Here is a 21,805-nt window from a genome sequence, read left to right on the forward strand (position 1 = left end):
GTATTCAACGCAAACAAACAAACAAATCTTCTTTATAATATTAGATAGCAGAAATAAAAAAGGAACACTAAAAGAGTGATTAGGCTAGGGATTTTCTGATCGATAATAAAAAACCGTAAATCTAATTTCACCATTAACTTAACTAGAAACAATAACATAAATATATATTTCATCACGTTCTTGTAGAAGGCGATACAAACTCTGTAATCAATAACAAAGTTTCGTGTAAGTTATATTGAACAATGATATTCGAGTTGAAATATAGTTAACATCGGCCATTTGTGACACACGGTATTTGCGGTTAGTAAGCAAAATAATACAAAAAAAAACAACATCTGTTGCACGAATGGCCTAGCTCGGTGTAATACCATGACCATGCAGAAGACAGCCGTCAAGTGGAAACAATTCCGCGTTTCGTCTGATGAGGGTTTTGTTTTGTGTGTAATTTTAGTCCCGTTTCCCTTCAAACTCTTTTCTTACAAGGAAAGGATGGGAAAAGGATTTGACTAAGGGGGACGCATATGAAGGGGAAATATCGTCTTTTTGTGCGTCCCCGCACGTTCTTTATGCCTTCACCGTCGATTTATTGGAGGCAACGCATCTATAATTGCGGATGTATATGGGCAGAGGTCGCATCACTGTTTCAGCGAATTCAGGTGGCCGCTTGCTCGTTTGCCATATTATGATATAAAAAATCTCTTCGTGGGTTTTCACTTCGGAAACACTAGTAGAAATATTTGAACATACAAAGCATACGTAATAATTATAATTTAATACAGCAATAATTTAAAATAAATATACTTCTAATTCAAGCCGTATTGAGGTTTTATTTCTTGCTTTTGATATTGGTCAAAAAAGAAATGCGTCATCGCCCCTTCCTTATTTATTTCATTTTTCCTTGGTTAAAAAGCACCGAATGTACACGCTTATGAACAATACATATAGCGAACATTTTTACAATTAAAGATGACAATACAAGGTGACTTCTAAAGAAGGATATATTCAATAAATTTATTAAGAACGGCTTAACTCGCGTATTATCTTCCGGTGACGGCACCGACTAGTTTCGGATCCGTCAGGTGTTCATCTTCGCACTCGCCCTAAAGATGGACACCGGATGGAAACTATTCGGTGCCGTCACCGGAAGATCATACGTGAGTTAAGCTGGTCTTCATCTATTATAATGTCTCTCGAAAGTTTAAACAATTTAAGTATATATTCAGTCTGATGCTCAATGTCTTTAGTTGTACAAACGTAATGTCCGTGTGTCGATAACAAAGTTAGCAGACAAGTAGACATCGACTCCGCGGGGGAAATGTCCCGCTGAACTATGAAGCCACATAATTGAAAATACGATTTCAAATTTATGTTTACCCACCTAATAAAGTTGATTAACTTGGGAATTATTGATTAACAAGTGCTATTATTGTTCACTAGTTAATCTTGACAGTGAATTCTCACTACCAAAACTTGTATAAAAACATATTGTCTCCTTCTCATTCTTTTGTTTTACTAGTGTTTCGCCAGTTGATATCCACCGTTATATAAACTACTAGCTGTAGACTTCGTCCGCTTAAAATAAAATAAAAAACTTAATAAGTAGTCTATGTGTTCTTCCAGACCATGTTTTACATCTGTGCCAAATTTTGTCAAGATCCGTTGAGCCGTTCCAGAGATACCTTCAAACAAACATACATCCATCTAAAAATTCACATTTATAATATTAGTATGATGTATGAATGTAACATCTTTGGATGTTATCTCGATTCAAAATGTCAAATTGTCGATTTATCAAAATGTCTTCTTATCTGTGAAATAATTTCGCTAATGTTTTGCCTTTTGTTCTCGAATGTTCGATAACATTAAATTATATGACTTGTTTAACCGCCACTTGAAGTTACTGGTAATAACCATCTGTTCAGTCACCGCCAATGTGGCGTTCATCAAATAGGCACAAAATACCACTTCTTATAGCCTATCCAGACCGTCGGTCTTTTTTATGAAACACCAATGAGCCTTGCACAAATATTTATGTCAATCGCCATCGTGTCAACTGTCGGGCGTATACACCAAAAACCTCATACTAATTCTGACATAATCAACGATGACGATACGAAGGAGGTTATATTCGGAGGCCCACAGAATAATTCTTTTGTTACGTTTCTTAATTCTCAACTGTTATTATAAATTAAACAAAATATCTTTCAAAACAAGGGAACGAAACAATCGTAAAATAACCAAGTCTTTGAATTGGGACGTCTTAGTACTGGGCTTGTTAAAGTTTATGCATTGTAAACAGTAAACTTTTGCTTGTTTCAAGACGCTCGGAATCATACGACGAAGGAATTTTAATTAATTACACAAACTACAATATTGTAACTATATTAATAAGACAATATTTATCCCCAAATGTATACTCAATGTCAAAACTAATTAGTACACTTAAAATCACAATTTCTTCTTAAGTATTAAAGCTAGTTTAAAAAAAAATATTTAATAGATAATTTTCTTTTTCATCATCTTTCTTTCAAGCTCTTTTTCTTTCATAGCTTGTATTATATTAATCTAATCAAATTTTTTTATAGAAAAATGTGGCAAAGGAGCAATCGGTAACTTAAATTTAATAGCTTAGTGACCGTTCTCCTTAGACATTTGCATTTGCAGATGCATTGCATACCTATAATCGACAGAGGAGGGGACGCAGACAGAGGATATTTCCCCTCATCTGCCAAATCCACCTACCCTTCCTACGTCTTTCTTATAAGAAGGGTGGGAGCGTTAAAAGGAGTAAAAGAAGGGCTCCGGAATGCACACTAATCGTGTAACAGATGTTATTCCGTTATCTACCAATGTTAATTTCACACCGCAGTGTAGAAGACTGTTTTCTTAATTTCAGAATCCTTTTTTGCGGGTTTAATAAATTGACAAAACAAATTTTCGTTATGTTAATGAAACATTTTCCTTTTATTAAAAACTAGCCTTTACCCGCGACTCCGTCCGCGCGGAATAAAAAATAGAAAACGGGGTAAAAATTATCCTATGTCCGTTTCCTGGTTCTAAGCTATCTGCCCACCAATTTTCAGTCAAATCGATTCAGCCGTTCTTGAGTTATAAATAGTGTAACTAACACGACTTTCTTTTATATATATAGATGAATTGAAATCTCTAGACTAGGCGATTGTAATTATATATTTCTCAAGTTATAACAGCGCAGCGTGTCGCGTACTGCTGAGAGTAAAATTACGAAAGTCTACAAAGTTTGTGCTGAATCGATTTGTAGAAGTTTGTTCCTTGCTTATGGTGCGACAAGAAAATGAACTTTTGGAAGTAACTTCAATTTATAATTACGTATATAAACATTGATAGTTATCTTATTTTAAGGTTTTTTTTCACAGGAAATAATAAAATAATTTGAAAATAAAATATTACATGCGTATGTCATTTTCCTTTTTATTAATTAACTGGTTGTTGCTCGTGGCTCTGTGCGCGGGATTTAAAAAAAACGATAGTAAGTAGCCTATGTGTTCTCCCAGACTATGTTCTATATATATGCCAAATTTCATGAAGATCCTTTGAGCCGTTTCTTAGATAACTTCAAACATCCATCCATCTAAACATTCGCATCTATATATATAAAAGAAAGTCGTGTTAGTTACACTATTTATAACGCAAGATTGGTCGAACTGATTTTGCTGAAAATTGATTGGGAGGTACGAGTAGCTTAGAACTAGGAGACGGACGGAAACTTTTTTATCTTGTGTGCATTTTTTTTTTATTCCGCTCGGACGGAGTCGCGGGTAAAAGCTAGTTTATAATATTAGTAAGATAAAACTAGGAAATTAATAAAACCGTTAAAATGTCACGTCGGTCGTCGACTTAAACAACAGAATATCGGCTATAAAGATAATCGGTTACTACGACTGACCACTGCCTTAACATTATGTCCTGACCAATGGCATTATTTCACTTTTAGTGATACCACACACGACCACAACTCACGCCTGTAACAAAGAGGGGCAGGCAGAGATCACGGACCTGCATTTGACGTGGACAAACGAACCTCCGCATAATAAATAAAATTATCCGAAATAAAATTAATTTCAAATATTATATTTAATTAAACACGTTCATATTTTATCTTCTTAAAAGTTTGTTGTTGATGTTAAGTTAATTTATGTTGAAGTTTATGTTGGAGTTTTCTTGGAGTTTAAACAATTTGCGAAGCGAGAAATGCGACAATACGCTTTCAAACTCGATGAAAACATTTCAAGTGGCGAGGAAAATTAAATTTGCTTATTAGTATGTATGTTTATTAAAACAAAAAAAAAAGATACCTCGTTCTAGTTTATACAAAGAACAACATTTTGGCGCATGGCCACTGACCAGTATTTGTAGACCTGTCAGCCATTGCTCTTGTAAGGAAAGCACTTCCGTTATTTTATGCATGTTTTTGTGCACTAAGACATTATTTATTATGTTGACTTACGTAAGCTGCATAAAGTTTTGTTTGTAAAGAATATTGTTTTGTTTGTAAGGAAAATATTTATGAATTATTTTACTATTTAACCGTAATTTCGTTGTCATTACGTTAATTAATTTTATTTTAGTAATAATAATAGTTTACTTAAGTAATTAATTGATTGGTTCATTTAATTATTAATTACATTAAATTAATTAATTTTAATCTTATATATATAAAAATTCTCGAGTCACGGGGTTCGAACTTGAACTTGACTTGACGGCTTGACCGATTCTCATGAAATTTTGTGAGCATATTCAGTAGGTCTGAGAATCGGCCAACATCTATTTTTCATAACACCCCCCCCCCCCCCATTTAGTTTTTTTTTTTAACTGCGCGCGGATGGAGTCGCGGTCGACAGCTAGTAATATTATAAATGCGAAAGTTTAGATGGATGATTGGATATTAGTGAAGTTATCTACGGAACGGCTCAACGGATCTTGATGAAATTTGGCGCAAATGTAGAACATAATCTAAAAGATCACACAGGTTACTTACCGTTTAATAATTCCACGAGGACGTAGTTTATGTCTTCGTGTAGGAGATTAGTCAATGAAAACTCACACTAATTTATTTTTTACAACTAGTTTGTAAAATGTTGAATATAATGTAGACCTTGGGTCGGTATTTATATTTCTTTTGTAAATATAAAACCTGTAATAATTTCAGGATTATACTTACAATTTTTTAAAGATATTTTTACTCATCTTAAGAATTCCGTCTCATATTTGTGTTTAGCAAAATTCTTTTAAAAATCTTATGATTTCAGCATTTCGAGCGAGTCTTGTATAAAAGTTTAATGTTGCGAACCTGCCTTCGCAAACAATACGAGATCCGGCCGATTGTGGATTAAGTCTTTTTATTTTTCTTTTGCCGCTAAGTATACAAATTTCATATTAACCTTTTAAAATGTATTTTCTTTGATTTTAGTAGCTTATATCTCGTGTATATTTAAGTGATTAGAAATTTTTTAGGTAAAATGAAAATAATAAATAAATCATATTTATAATATTGAATTAATTAGGATTATATAGGATTACTCCGATTAATAATAATGATGTATTGTAATTAATAATTAATGCTCATATCATAATTTTAAAAAAATCTCTTTCCTGCACATCTTTGTATATGAAACGTAAACAATGCATATGTAACCGTTTAACTCATAGCAGATGTCTATGGATAATGGTTAATTCGCTAATTTAGCGAATTCAGGTGGCCGCTTGTTCGTTTTCCACATACTATGGTTTCTCAAGAAAAGCTAATATTTATCATGTTCCGTTGAGTTTTGAACACTCTTTTATCGAACTCGAGGTTGGACACCGAGGATGGGTTTTAGTGGGTCGAACCACCCATAACCTTGTCTTGCTCCAGAAAACATCTTTTAAAGCCCTCCCCTTCCCCGATACAAAAAGCTAACATTTGCTATTAGAATGAATTGTTAATTATTAATTAATTAAAATTAATTGTTATACGAGTTAGAGTAACTATAATAAATATATAAGAATAGTTAAACTAATCTTTATGATTGAAAATAATTAAAGTTAGCGGCAACTTAGCGTCAAGTTATTTACTTGTGAAATGCAACGTAAGCTGCTTTAAATTCAATTTAATTATGAGCTTCCTGCATAGCTTTGAAGCTCTGAAACTGCAAGGATAAAGATTTACAAAGCTTATAGATAGGAAGTCCCATATAGGTGTATTATATTGCATTTCATCTAACGTTTTAATGAATACATAATTCATATTAATGTATTTTTTTTTTCATTCATTCATTATTAACTACCTTTTTCCCGCGACTCCGTCCGCGCGGAATAAAAAATAGAAAACGGGGTAAAAATTATCCTATGTCCTTTTCCTGGTTCTAAGCTACCTGCCCACCAATTTTTAGTCAAATCGATTCAGCCGTTCTTGAGTTATAAATAGTGTAACTAACACGACTTTCTTTTATATATATAGACTAACTTTTACCCGCGACTCCGTCCGCGCGGAATGAAAAATAGAAAACGGGGTAAAAATTATCCTATGTCCGTTTCCTGGTTCTAAGCTACCTGCCCACCAATTTTCAGTCAAATCGATTCAGCCGTTCTTGAGTTATAAATGGTGTAACTAACACGACTTTCTTTTATATATATAAGATACAAATATTTGGATAGATAGATGTTTGTTAGAAGGTATCTCAAGAACGGCTCAACGAATCTTGATGAAATTTCGCATAGATCGATGACTCCTACGAATAAGGGCCAATGAGCAAATTGACAACTTTTCAGGAGTGGCTCTCAAAGTTTCAACCATATAGGAAAAGATGTCGCATAAGCCCTTTTACTTTAGCAAATAACCACGTTTATGTCGTTAACTAAACTGAGACGAAGCTTTTAACATAAAGAAGTAAAAATAATCAATTTATTATTTTGGCCGTTATACATAGGATCCTTCGAGTAGAACTTTTTTTTAATTCCGCGCGGACTGAGTCATGACCGACAGCGAGTAAGTGAGAAAGTGTTTTGTAGGATATAATTTTAAATCAACAAGTTTCACCGAAAACTGTACAAAATGTGTAATGCCAATGTAAACCGACTTTAGTATACATTTCTAGTATATTAAAAAAACAATAACAAACATTATTATATATGACCCTGTTTTATAATTTAATATTGTCGGCAACATAGTACGTTACGAGAAAAATTTAAATTACATTCTTCCGAGGCGAGGAAAAAGAATTTAATATCATTTAAAATGCAACTGCTTTTGTACATTGTCAGTGTATATTTAAGTATATAATTACTATCGTTTAAACTTTATTTAACTAGCTGTCGCCCGCGACTACGTCCGCGAGGAATAAAAACTTAATTAGTAGCCTACGTATTCTTCCAGACTATTGTACATCGATGCCAAATTTTATCGAGATCCCTTTAACCGTTCTGGAGATATCTTCTATGCACTTGCCCTATATATGCACTTCCCCTTCCGATCGTTTAGGGAAAGGGGACTATAATTAGGCCTCATGTATTTTAAACTTGTAGCTTTATGTATATGCAATTCGTTTTACAGATTTTGATACTTATAAAACGTACTAAAGTCTACCGAAATTTAAATTAAAACAAATATTTAAAAAAATTAAAAAGCTAAAAAAATATCAGCATCGGCAGCGCTCTGAAACTGAAGCATTAAGTAAACTGTCGAGCCACTTCAGATGTAAAAGCGAATTCATTTGTAAAAAAAAATACTTTTAAAATTAAAACAAACCGAATCAAATTTAAAAATATGTATACATTTCAAAATACGTAATTTAAACAGTACCGTGAAATTACAGTATGTAGTAAATACTTGTCATCTACCTGTCTCCTTATCTCACTCACGTAGGATCGATGCACCAGTTGTCCTCCAGATCGATCTAGATTCCGTCATCTCTGACGTTGACCCCATCTTGGTCATGTCACCTTTCACACTATCCATTCATGTCTTCTTAGGCCAACTCCTACTGGTGTACCCTTCTACATTCATTATTAACAATATTCTCATTTCTATATCGATAATGATGGATTTAGAAAAACTAATTTTTTGTCTGTCTGTCTGTCACTGTTCCAAGATGACGAAGTCGCGAGCGAACGCTAAACTAAACGCCAACTGTAAGATTATAAATATAAATAAAAAGTTATCTTTTAAATGACACTATTATTATTTATTAAAAGTAATCAATAAAAAACGAATGAATGAACTCCTAAGATACTTTTTATTTATCTGTTATTATCTTAAAATCATCTCTGGTCATTTCAAGGTATGACCATTGATTGTGTCCAATGCCTTAATAAATTTAAAAAAAAACCATTGATTGTGTTCAATTGACATTGATTCTACGGAAGACTAGGCAGTATGGTCGAAAGACTATAGCCTGCGCCATGGGCGAAAAAAAAAAATCAATTGACATTGACACATGACAAATGTCAACATGAACAAAATTTACAAATAAATCAGTTTATACTTTTTAGCTTTATTATGTTAAATCAACAGTAAGTATAAATCACATACTGTAGAAATTAATTTTTATCTAATATAAATGTATAAGTTTAGACAGCAAGAATTATCTCCGTCGTCAAATCCACTTCTCTTTACCATTCTTCCTTCATTAGAAAAGAGTCGTAAGGGGAAGACAACTAGAATTGCCCTACGTACACACTCATCAAACATGTCGCAAGTGTACTTCGCACTTGAGGCATGTTTTCAGCACCGAGCGAACAGATTATTCGTGCAGCAGCTAATCCTATCGTCTCCACCATTGATGAAAGTTTAATTTTCTTCCTATCTTCCAGATGTAGATATGATTTAGAATCATATGTGTTTTTGCATCTGTGTACCTCAGTTGTGCTGCTATCCTTCTCTCTTCAGTCCGTGTCTTGCTTGTCTACCTTTCTGCATAAAAGGTAACTAGTCTGACAATCTACCTGCAACGAAAGTTTGTCTTAACCCTTAATTATTTTGGTTCCTTGACTTTAAAAATAATCAAGAGACCACTTAAAAATATGAAATACATTTAAAACTAGAATACTTAAAATATTTTTCTAAATTGGAGTAAAAAAATATTTAACCATAAACGAGCTTTATCAATATTGACAAAATTTGAAAATATGGGCATCGTTCATAAAATCAAGGTTTGGTTAAAAAACTCGTAATATATATTCTGTAAAAGTCTAGAATAAAATTATTAAAACAGTATAAAATTGAACATATTTTTGAGGCAAACAAAAGTATTTGCTAACAATGAATTTAAAACAGAATGTGAAAGAAACGCAGGTGTACTGCGAAATTGAACTATTCTATATTCGCTTGTCAACCATTAATATACCTTTGCATTTGTCCTTATTTAACTTCCAAAGCATTCTAAACCGTATATTCTTATGTTTAAGGTATAAAATGGTGCCAATGCTTTATCGTTAACTACGACAGTGAGGAAAACTTGCACCCATCTGCACAACAGATCAACAAAAATACAGATTCTTACTAATTGACAATTAGTTACAGTCAATATGGTTAATAAATTTGTATATATCTGTGTCAGTTTTTTTTATTTATCAATCAAAATATGAACAAAGAAAACACTTTGTTAAAATGTTGTACGATAATTCTGCATTTCGATACTATCAGAGCGAACGAAGAGAGCCCTCTACAATCTCACAATATTTTCAGTTTTTTGACACACTTTACTAAGAAAGTATGACAATTTCAGAGTTGTACATGGGCACGGTATTTTTTAATTTGTAGACTAGCTGTCACCCGCGACTCTGTCCACTCGCAGTTAAAAAAAAAACATTATAAGTAGCCTATGTTTTCTTCCAGACTATGATGTACATCTGCGTCCAATTTAATCTAAATCCGTTAAGCCGTTCTGGAGATACCTTCCATCCATCTAAACATTCGCATTTATTATATTAGTAAGATTAGTTAATGTATGAATTCATAGAAATATCGAAGCGTCCTCTGCCTCTAATCTGCACAAAAAGAGAATATTTCACCTTCCTATGCGTCCTTTATACCGTCAAGTCCACTTCTCTTCCTTCCCATCCTTTCTTTTTCCTTGTACGTGCAATACGACGACTACATAGAAGACCATTCATACAACAGATGTTGCTGTTACTGACGTCTGTTCAAAAGTCTTTAAGAATCTCAAAATCTGAATTTAACAAAAATACAAAGACTGAAAATACTGTTAAAAAATCGTACGATGTTGAGAACGTTTCAGCGAAAAGTAAATGAATGTAAACTTTTTTGAAATAATTCATCTATGCTTTGTAGTGTACGATTAATAAAAAAAGCAAGTCATTTTGAGTCATTTTAAATCATGTCAATTTTAATATCTTTTGTCATGTATTAAGTTTTAAAAAAGCTATATTATTAAATCTAAATCAATGTGTGTCTTCCTTACAAGTGGATTTTTATCTTGGTGTCCGTTATTATTTATTTGTCCTTGGATATTCTGCATCCCTCTACCTATACCCTGTTTACTTCTATTCTCTTCTTATAATCCTGAAGACCGTGAGAAATCAGAACAAAAATTTAATGCATGAAGTTAAGATAATTTTATGTTGTTATCGTGATTTCTAAGTATTCTAATGTGCTGTTTCCTTTTGCCTGTTCTTGTCAGTCCTTTTGTATCTTGCATACCTTTATTTGATTGCTGTATGGACGCGATTGTTGATCCAGAAACATGTTGTACCAAACCAAAGAATAAATGCTCACCACCATGCAAAAAGAAATGCAAAAAACCATGCAAAAACCCATGCAAAAACCCATGCAAAAACCCATGCAAAAACCCATGCGAAAAACCATGCAAAGAACCATGCACAAGTGAAGATGAAAAATAAGTAAACAATGATAATTAATGAACAAGCAAAAGTCAATAAAGATGAAAGAAATTTAGAAGACAAAATAGAAATTAAACAGATTGAACTTCTAGCAGAGAAAGATGACATCAATGAAATATACGTGAAGAAGAGCATAGAAGAGAAAGTAAAGGAAGAATGAAAGGAAGTAGAGTTCTATATGTTAAATGTTTTACTGTTTAAAATTACATTGGTATGAAATATACAAATTAAAAAGTTGAACACTGCTGTATAATTTATTTAAAACTAGCTTTTACCCGCGACTCCGTCCGCGCGGAATGAAAAATAGAAAACGGGGTAAAAATTATCTTATGTCCGTTTCTTGGTTCTAAGCTACCTGCCTACCAATTTTCAGTCAAATCGATTCAGCCGTTCTTGAGTTATAAATAGTGTAACTAACACGACTTTCTTTTATATATAGAGATTTTCAGTATATTACGTTTTGAAATGGGTATTAATTACTAAATCAAAGCTACCAACAGATAATTGAAACCTATTTATTTTTTGGTTTTGGTCGATTGGTTTCTTTCATTCAGACATCTATAAATGGATAGATTGCTTGGAAATGACAGCTTTCGCTTGGTTTCTAAAGTTACCTGTTGATGTTCCTGACAGTTAATTCTATACCTATTATTAGTTCGACTCTTCACCACCGCTGCCAACCGCAACAATCAACGCCAAAATGATGAAAATCAAATAGGCAAAAATATTAAAATTTATAGCCTGTCTATATATGTCAGTCATTTCATTAAATAAACCATAAATTCTACAAAACATTGTACTCTACAATCTAGCAGTTCATCAATCCGATCTTGTCTATATGTCAATAAAGTGTCAATATCATAAAGTATCATGTGATTATCTAAAAACTGAAAAGCAGCATATTTACAGCATTCTACAAATTTACTTACAATCAAAATCAATGTATGTGAACATTACAAACATTTTAAAATTGACCTCATCACTATTTATATGTCCTTGGATATTTTGTTTTCAACTTCCAATCCTGATAGTTTTATTGTCATCACAGAAGCTTAAAATATAAAAAGAATCAAAACATCGAATGCCAGATCAAGCTTTCCAAGATTAAATATGAAATCCAGAAATGTGAAACTATATTAAACATCGAAAAACAGTTCGTTACTTTAATCAATGAATTAAAATCCAGTACATATGTGTTGTATTTTAGAATTTTTAATAAGGTTTTGTGCAGCTTGCCTACCGTGTTGCAGCTGTGCAAAAACCTGTGCATTACGTGAAGACCCATTCAAGGAAAAGGACTGCACATGTACTTAAGCATGTACAATTGAAAACCAGGGCGTACATATGTGCATATTTCCATGCATACCGATAATTTGCCCATTCATCATTATGATTTTTTGTGTACCTTTCATCTGTCCCAAATGTATTAGTCTTTGCGTATGCCCTCAAGATACTACAAATGAAATATAATTCAACTGCTTATAGTGTTTTATTTGATATCTATCATACTTATGTTATAAATGCGAAAGTTTAGATGGATGCATGGATATTTGTTTGAAGGTATCTGCGGAACGGTTCAACGGATCTTGATGGAACTTGACACAAATGTAGAACACATAGGCTACTTATTAAGTTTATTTTTTTAATTCTGCGCGGACCGAGTCGCGGGCGACACGACAGCTAGTTACTTCGTATTCCCCAAAAATGTATACACTTATCGAATTCAGTTCTCAAGGTTGATCGCTACTTGAAGCTTGTTCTATTTTCCTATTGCAATTATGTTATGTTGAATAAAATGATGTTATAGTCTCCGTGTTTCGGGAAAGTCATATATAGGCTAACGACAACATTTGAATCACGTAACTATTATGTTTTATAATGCAATCTGGAAATGCGATTTTTTTCAACCCAACTTGCAGTATAATAGAAATGAGTTAAGATTGCAGAGAATAGCGTAGTGTAGAGATGGAGAGGACATCGGACGCGGCGTTTTATCTTAAACACTTTCGACTCTTATCTGCAAATTGGGTTTGCGCTCGAATACGAGCGGAACGAATTACACTTCTGTTTTATTTTTGTTTCGTTTTGTTTTGTTTTGTTTTTATTCACTGAACTCAATTAGATTATGTGAATTAAACAACATTAGTTGTATGATTAACAGTAGGTTTCTGAGACTGAAATCCCTGTTTGAAACATATTGTTTCTCAGTTTATTTCTTTCTCTGTTTCGTCAAAGATAATGAAAGGGATGACAATGTTTATACCGAGATAATGGTCTCAGAAACCAACTATAAATCCCAAAGGGATAGATAGAAACATTATGTTTTGCTGCTTGTGTATTTCCTTTGCAGAAAAACTTGTAACAAAACTTATCAATCTCTTTGTAAATAACAGAGAAAAAATGTTTTTGTCCATGTACTTCGGTCGTACAATTATTAAACATAAAAATTTCCATGTCATATTATATATTTAAATATGGTATTACTTAACATAGAGTTTGGTATACTGCAGGTATTAAGGTAACATATTGTTTCAAGTCTAAGTTAGTCTTAAGTTAGAAAGCAACAATGAAGAACAATAGAACACATCTTGGTATCTAAGTTACATTGTTGTTAACTTTAGGTTATATTTTGTTTACTTAACGACACCTATAACTAGGTAGTCGTTGTTTTACGGTGCTATATTTTATGACTTCAGCAACGAAGCAAAGTGTCCCTTGAAATATGCATTCGTTGCACAACTTTGTGATTTTGTATACTATGTTATTAAGTTTAAGTTACATTAAAGTATACATAAATATTTCCTTCTCGTTGTAAAAATCTATATATATAAAAGAAAGTCGTGTTAGTTACACTATTTATAACTCAAGAACGGCTGAATCGATTTGACTGAAAATTGGTGGGCAGGTAGCTTAGAACCAGGAAAAGGACATAGGATAATTTTTACCCCGTTTTCTATTTTTTATTCCGCGCGGACGGAGTCGCGGGTAAAAGCTAGTAAACAATATTCAGAGAATTCAGTGCCTCTTACGTACGTATGTATTATGGAGACTGCGGTAACTTAAAAAAAACAGTTTTTTTTTTCAGAAATAGAGAAAAATTGATTTCTAAATAATTATGAAAGATAAAAAAATAACAATAACCTCTTTCTTTAATAAATATTAAAAACCTGTTTTTTTAAACGATTTCTAAATTATTTTTTTTTTGATACTGGAAATTGAAATGGTTAGGCGGGCTGTTTGATAAGTCCATCTTCAGGCCGAGTGTATATTTTTAAATCGCTTCGCGTCTTGCACTAAAATACTTTTGTGTTTTTTTTAATTTATCACACTAAATAAACTTGAATAAAAATATTCCAGGCTTCTCGATGCAAAACAACATTCACTAACATTTTTTTACTTCAAATTTACATTTCCCAAGTCTTAGAAGTAAGTTTTACAAGAAAACAACAGGGGTATATAATACCCCTCCTTATCTTACCTGTAGTAAATTAAGTTGAAACAATACATCTATCTCTATTTAGTATACCACAAAAATGTAGGCATAAGGAATCTCTTCAAAGCATCACGTGCACAAGAAATAAGACACGTCCGTGAAAATATAATATCGCGAGGAAACAACGCGCTCACCTAATGCGTTCTACGTGCGCCTTCACACTACGTATTAAGCTGTTTATATGTTATACTCACGCATACACTGTAAGTAGGTAAACAGTAATAGACTAAGAGTTTATTAACTAAATAAAAATGGCTACACTCACGTAGCTAATCTGTAAAACCAACTAGTTTCTCAAACAATTTATAAATGTAACAAGTTTATCTTGAACTTACAGTTACACGCGACATCGTCCACGTGGAATTTAAAAAAATCTAGTAATAAATGTAGCCTATGTCACTTGGAAATAGTGTAGCTTCCCAACAGAGACAGATTTTTAAGATCGGTTCAGTAATTTCGGAACCTAATTAATGCAAAAAATGTGAGCCGTCATGGGACGCCTGGCAGATGTGAAACATCGTGTGTGTACAAGTAATATGCAGTGAGGTATAGCGTGGCGTCCCGTCGCCACGGCAAGCGTCGCCACGCCAACAATTCGGTTTACAAGTGAGCCTATAGATGTTTCACATCAAAAACAAACTAATCTTTAATTCAAATATTAGTACAGATGTTAGTTGGCGTTTAAATGCCTCATTCAGAATGGCGTAAAGGTTACTAAGGAGTACTCTAAGTGTAGATTATCTAAGAAATCTTGACTAAGGCACTGTTTAAGTATCACTTAACGATTCGGATGTACAAAGTTAACGTTAAACCGTAATTCAAAACTTTGCCTAAAAGTCTAAACTTGAACATTTTACTTTCCCGCCAACTTAATAACTACTACTCTTTTATACTTTTTTTCTTTTATTTTACGAAGCGACTTCTGTTGAGGTTATATAAAATAAAGAGCACTATACTAAAAAAATAGTATAACATTTTTCTTGAGACTTCACAAGGTAGAGGCGAGGTTTTAAAAGCTCACGTTTAAAGTAATGAGACACGTCCGACCAAAATATTAGGCGTCACGCGCGACTCCGGTACAAAACGTGGACCTACTTACCTGCCAGTGCGTATAGACAATGGAACAATAAGTAAAAAAGTAAGAAAAAATACACGCTCTGGCTTCTCTTGTGTAACTTAAAACAATATGCCCTAATAACTATAAGAGTAGTTAAAAATAAAATCTTCAAAATAAGTCAAGCAGTTTAGGATGCAGCAAAGAAACAGTGTAAGGTTTTTCTATTTTTTAGCATAAGGTGGCAATAGAGCAAACGGCCACCGCTATTCGCTAAAATAGATAAGTGACCGATGCCCATAAAAATTTGCAAGAAATTAAAAGGTTGTGGATGCGTCGCTCACGTTGAATGGACAGAGGAAGGGACGTACAGAAAGATATTTCCACTATCCGAACGTCACCTCCCTTGCCAAATCCACTTTCCAGAGAGACATTCAAGATAATATGAAAGAATTAAAGACAATGATTCCCTCAGAGATGTGAACGTAGTTTAGTTCTTGTACAGTTGTTACCAAAACTGCTATCAAATGCTTTATTTGCGGTGTAATAGATATTATGAAATAAAACAATCTTATAATTAAACATTGTTCAATACGTAGATGTAGAATGCAAGAGCGTCAGTGGCGCAGTTGTTAAGCGCTTCATAGAACTTTGTAGAAATCTATACTAAGTTCGAATCCCGTCAATATTACGATTTTCTAATTTTATATGTACTTTTAACAGACGTCCTTATGATGAAGGAAAACATGGTGATGCAACCTGCAAATATCTGAGAAGAAATTCAAAGATATGTTTGAAGTCAATCCGCACTGGGCCAGCATGGTTCACTATGGCCTAGCCACCCCTAACTTAGGGTAGGCTCCGAACCCCTAAGTGCAGACGTAAATTGATCTGACTATGACGATATTTGACGAAATTCCGTCTATATCTGTCCGCAACGTTGCGTTTGTTGCGGGTAATCTCCGGAACGGCTGGACCGATTTTGACAGGACTTTAACGGGAAGGTAGCTGATGCACGCGGGCATATATAGGATAATTCTTAATCCTGTGCTGACAAAGTTGCAGGCAATGTTATTATCGCTATTTTTATTAATAAATCTTCAGTATCACCGCTGTACTCGAGTGTACCGAAACCATATATTTGTCATTGTTCCCACTATAAATCCAAACATCAGATAACATCCCTAGATTTAGCGAACTTTTGTCCTTTGTCTTTACACTTATCCTTAGCACGATTCTTCAAAGTTTTATCAAACAATGATCTCTGGTAATTTACGGATTACAATTCGAGTAATTTTTCTTCGGTGGTTTATGAGATTTTAGACAAAATCAACATTCCTACGTTATTCCAAAGATTAAGGAGTATTTTTAGCAGACCAGCATTAAGTTTGAAAAAAATTATTCTAAGTTTATTCGTCATCGAAGGCACTGAATATCTCGGAGCTAACTCTAAGTTAGATTTCACTTTATTGAACAAGTGCGTTTGAATTTCTTCGCATTCTTCATTGTAACGTGGGAAAAATACATTGGTACATGACGGGAAATAAGTGGTAAATATGCATAAAATTATAGTGTCTGTATGTATTAGAGAAAAAAAATCATATTCTGCAGCTAACAAAAACCCAATTTTTTTATTTTTTGTCTGTCCGTCTATTTGTTCGCAAGGCAGCGTTTGTTCTGTGTAATCTCTGGACCGATTTTGATGGGACTTTGACGGGAAAAAAGCTATCTTGCGATGCGCGTGAACATACTATAGGCTACTTGTTTTTTATTCTGTGCTGACGAAGTCGCAGGCGATCGCTAGTTTATAAAATAAAATAAATAAAATAAAATAAAATAAAATAAAATAAGCCTTTATTGCTGTTTAACAAGATACTATACTTAATCTCTAAAATATTAACCATAGAACTTAATCCTTATATTAAATTATGTCTGTATCGGCAACGGTTTGATTTTCTGTAACAGCTTGTCTTTCGACAAAGGCCTCCTCTAAGTATTTCCACTCTTTTCTGTCTTTTGCGACTCGGATCCAGCACGGTCCCGCTAACTTTTTAAAATCATCCTCCCAACGTTTAAATTGTCTACCTCTGTTTCTGTGACCATCTCTCGGGTACCATTCTGTAATTAATTTGGTCCATTTCTTGTTCTTCTCTCTTATCATATGTCCCGTCCATCTCCATTTTAGTCTTCTGTACGTAGAAGTTGCGTTCTTGAACTTAGTTCGTTGTTTTATTTCCACTTGTCTTATTCTATCTCTTCTCCGTACTTCTGCAACACTCCTTTCTATACCATTTTGGCACACTTCCAGCTTTTTATGTTGTTGCTCTGTTAATGCCCATGTCTGACAACCGTACGTCAGGCAGGGTAGTATGCACATGTTAAATATTTTCCTTTTTTCAGACATGGGCATATCTTTGTTTTTCATCACCTCACTGAGAGACCAAAATCTTTTCCACGTGTTTGCAACCCTACGGTCTATTTCTTTCTGCATTGTTTGTTCTGTTGAAACCATTTGACCTAAATAAATATATTCGGTTACGTTTTCTATTATCACGTTATTTACTTTTATTGTATAGTTGTCTGTTGTATTACTCATTATTTTAGTTTTGGTTGTGTTCATCGTAAGTCCGGCTTTTGCACTTTCATCCGATAGTTGCTGCAACATTTGTTCTAAAGTTTTTGGACATTCAGAGAATAAAATAAGGTCATCTGCAAAACGCAAGTGATTAAGGTTCTCGCCGTTTATGTTGAGACCATTATTTGACCAGTCTACGTTCCGGAATATCATTTCAAGTACTGCTGAAAACAGTTTGGGCGAGATGGGATCGCCTTGCCGAACACCTCTTTCGATTTGAAATTCTTCACCTATAGTTTCTAGCTTGACTTGTGCAGTACTATTTTCGTATATTTTTTTGAGAATACTTATATATTTATATTGGACGCCTTGACTTTCTAAAGCATTCCATATATATGTGTGGTCCAAGGTGTCAAACGCTTTATTGAAATCCACAAATCCTAAATAGTAAACTTTATTATATTCCTTGTATTTTTGCAGTACCTGTCTGAGAACATGGATGTGGTCTACAGTTGAAAAATTTCTACGAAAACCTGCTTGTTCTTTAGGCTGATTTTCGTCGAGCGTTACGGCTATTCTTGATAGCAATATTTTTGAAAACACTTTATAGATGTTTGACATTAAACTAATCGGTCTATAGTTTGCAATATTGCCTTTGTCTCCTTTTTTATGTAGTAATACAATCACCGATTTTGTCCAATCCTTAGGTATTATTTGCGTCTCAATTATTTCGTTAAAAATGTCTGTAAGTGTTTCCGCAATCACAGGTGCTGTAGATTTAAGAAACTCGTTAGTTATATTGTCTACTCCGGGGGCTTTACATAGTTTCTGAGTTTTAATAGCTCTTAATGTTTCTTCTTTGAGTATTTTAGGTATTATTTCATTTTCTTCTAATAATATATTGTTCGTAGGTTCTAAAGTATTATGTTGACATTTGTATAAGTTTTTGTAGTAATCAGTGGCAATTTTAATGATTTCGGACCTTCCAGTACAGTATTTTCCTTCTTTACTTTTAGCACTAGGCATCCATTCCTTTTGAGCATCTAACTCTTTAATAGCTTTCTTTATACCTCCTGTTTTTTCGATGTGTTTCTGTAGATTTCTTGTTCTTTTTGTTTTTCTGTCCTTTCTTATTTGTTCGTTTATCTTTTTGCTTAGTTCAGATATCTTTTTCCGTGTTTCTTTATCTTTTTCTTTCGATAAAAGTATTTTCCTTTCTTCGAGTAGTTTTTTGGCTTCACAGGAAATAGATCTTTTTGTTTCCAAGTTTGTCCTTTTTGTTTCCGTTGTTAGTGCTTTTAATAGATAGTTGTATTTTTCTTGTACTGAGTTACTAACTTTATCAATATTCTTTAAAGCGCTCGTTATGTTATTTAAAAGCATATCGTTATTGCTAGCATTTGCTACCGGAATGTATTTGTTTTGAAATTTTCGGCTCTTCCTATAATTTGCAGTTAATGTTCCACGAACCATTTTATGATCTGTATTAAAAGATAGTTTATAATACGTCTTTAAACCTTGATGAAACTTTTATAATATCCTTCTTCACTACGAACATTAACACCAACTTTAATATACGATAAATAACTCGATCAAAAGTTTAATGTAAAATCCATTGAAGATTTTCTATTAAAATTTCAATACACTTTATACTTTAACGCCGTAGTGTATCATAAACTTTCATCATAAACTATGAATAGTGTTGTTCTGTAAGATTCAAAGACATACTTGATAGTAAAGCAAAGTAACAAAGACATGTTCCTCATAGATTTATTTTGGATCCTAAAAATATTTAAATGAAATATAATGCCCGTCTGACAAGCATCTAATGTTTTTCGCGCGTATTTAACTTTTATTTATGCGAGTTTGTATCTATAAAAATTCCATTTTAACAGTCTAAAGCAGGGATCCCCAAACTATTTCAGACAAGTGACCTCTTTTCCAAAATTATCTATTACGTCAGACCCAGCATGGCCAAATTACCTACTTTTAAGTTCAATTATTATTATTGGAACGAAGTTCCTTATCGCGCGTTGTGAAAGGTTGCTAGACGGAAAAAATTCTTACGAAAAGTTGTCACGACACTTTTTGCTATAGTAAGTATGTTAATGACGAATGAGCGCTACTTCACCATGGCAACGACGTGACAATATATAACGAAAATTCATAGAAATAAAATGTACTTCTTGTGAAGACTTTAGTTTTTTATTCATAGAATAAACATTGGTTCCTTCACTAATTAATCGAAAGGGACTTCGTTCCATCCGGGTGTCCCTTGACACCTCTCAAGTTTTTTTTTTCATTCTGACTTAGGTCAATAGAAGACAGAGTGAAAATTAGCAATGCTTTAAGTTCAATATCGACCCCAGGTGTTCGACATCGACCACTTTGGGAATCCGTGGTCTAATGGCTAAACGACTGAACAGATTTTGACGAGTAAGATGTCACTGGAGTCGTCTTCTTCCCTGGAATGTCATACTCTTAGGATAAAAGCTTTAGTTTAAAACGTAATATATTTTGACAAGTATTCACTCTTATTAGTGAACGTCGAATGACATTTAATTGAAAATGGGTAGGAAATAAACGTCCCCGACTGTACAAAACAAGTATTCAGTACATTCATGCAATGCAATGTTGCAGTTAAAGTAATAATTAGTTCTGTTAACGAACCGCCTGTTCGCTCGAGTTGAATGAATCTTGAATACAGTTGCGCCAAGTCCCGATCTAGTTACGGTTAACTTTAGTGTTAACTTGATTCAGTAGCGCCTTATCAAGATTCGGTTGTCCAACTTATGAATAATGATAACTTAAATAAGACTTTGTTAGAAGGAAATCTTGTACAATATGAACTAGACAGTCATAAGTACAATTCCCACGTATTAGTATTGTTATTACATCTTACTCGTACTAATATAAATGTGAATGTTTAGATGGATGTTTGTTTGAAGATATCTCTGAAACGGCTCAACTGATCTTGATGAAAATTGGCACAGATGTAGAACATAGTCTGGAAAAACACATAGACTACTATTTGTTTTTTTATTATCTTTTTTTAATTCGGCGCGGATGGAGTCGCGGGAGACAACTAGAAAGTCATGAATTATACGTGTTGAAATTAAATAAAATACATTTTAAAACTTCATTGGTAGTAATTAAATAAAAATAAAAAACTGTAGTTCTGTAGTTTTTTTTTTTTTCATTGTAATATTTGATTTTTACTTCTCACTAATATTATAAATGCGAATGTTTAGATAGATGGATGGATGGATGGATGTTTGAAGATATCTCTGGGACAGCTGAACGGATCTTAATGAAATTTGGTACAGATGTATAACATAGTCTGGAATAACACATGGGTTACCTATTAAGTTTTTTGTAATTTGGCGCGGACGGAGTCGCGTACGACAGCTAGTACATTCATAAATTTAAATTTAATTATAATTAAATGGTAATGAAAGTGTACTTTTATAGCTTAGTAGTGAATAATAAACTCAAATTGAGTCATATACTTAGTTTAGAAACTGTTTACTGTCAAAGTTTTTATGTGACTTAAACTATGTCATGTGAGGTGACTATATTAAAATTTTATAGGTTATAAAGTGTTTAAGGTTTATATTAGTAGTTATTTTCAAAATTAGTATAATTTTATTAATATTAATATATAAAATAATCTTTAAAGTTCTAAAACAAATAACTTAATTGAGTTTATTTTCAAATATCAATAGACATGGCTCTTTCGTATACATAATTACTGATAATTGTTGATGAGGATATCTTCGATAGCAAAATTGAAAAACTGTTTTTG

At 33.1% G+C, this 21,805-nt stretch overlaps 1 long non-coding RNA gene across 1 annotated transcript; it reads left to right on the forward strand.

Moving 5' to 3' along the window:
• The first annotated feature begins 8,497 nt into the window (after positions 1-8,497).
• LOC106717324 lies at positions 8,498-9,481 on the forward strand. Its single transcript, XR_001357324.2, has 3 exons — positions 8,498-8,529; positions 8,830-8,940; positions 9,424-9,481. It is a non-coding gene; the product is annotated as an uncharacterized LOC106717324 (long non-coding RNA).
• Positions 9,482-21,805: the final 12,324 nt, after the last annotated feature.

Source organism: Papilio machaon, chromosome 24, assembly GCF_912999745.1.
Source record: "Papilio machaon chromosome 24, ilPapMach1.1, whole genome shotgun sequence".
NCBI classification, from domain to species: Eukaryota; Metazoa; Arthropoda; class Insecta; order Lepidoptera; family Papilionidae; genus Papilio; species Papilio machaon.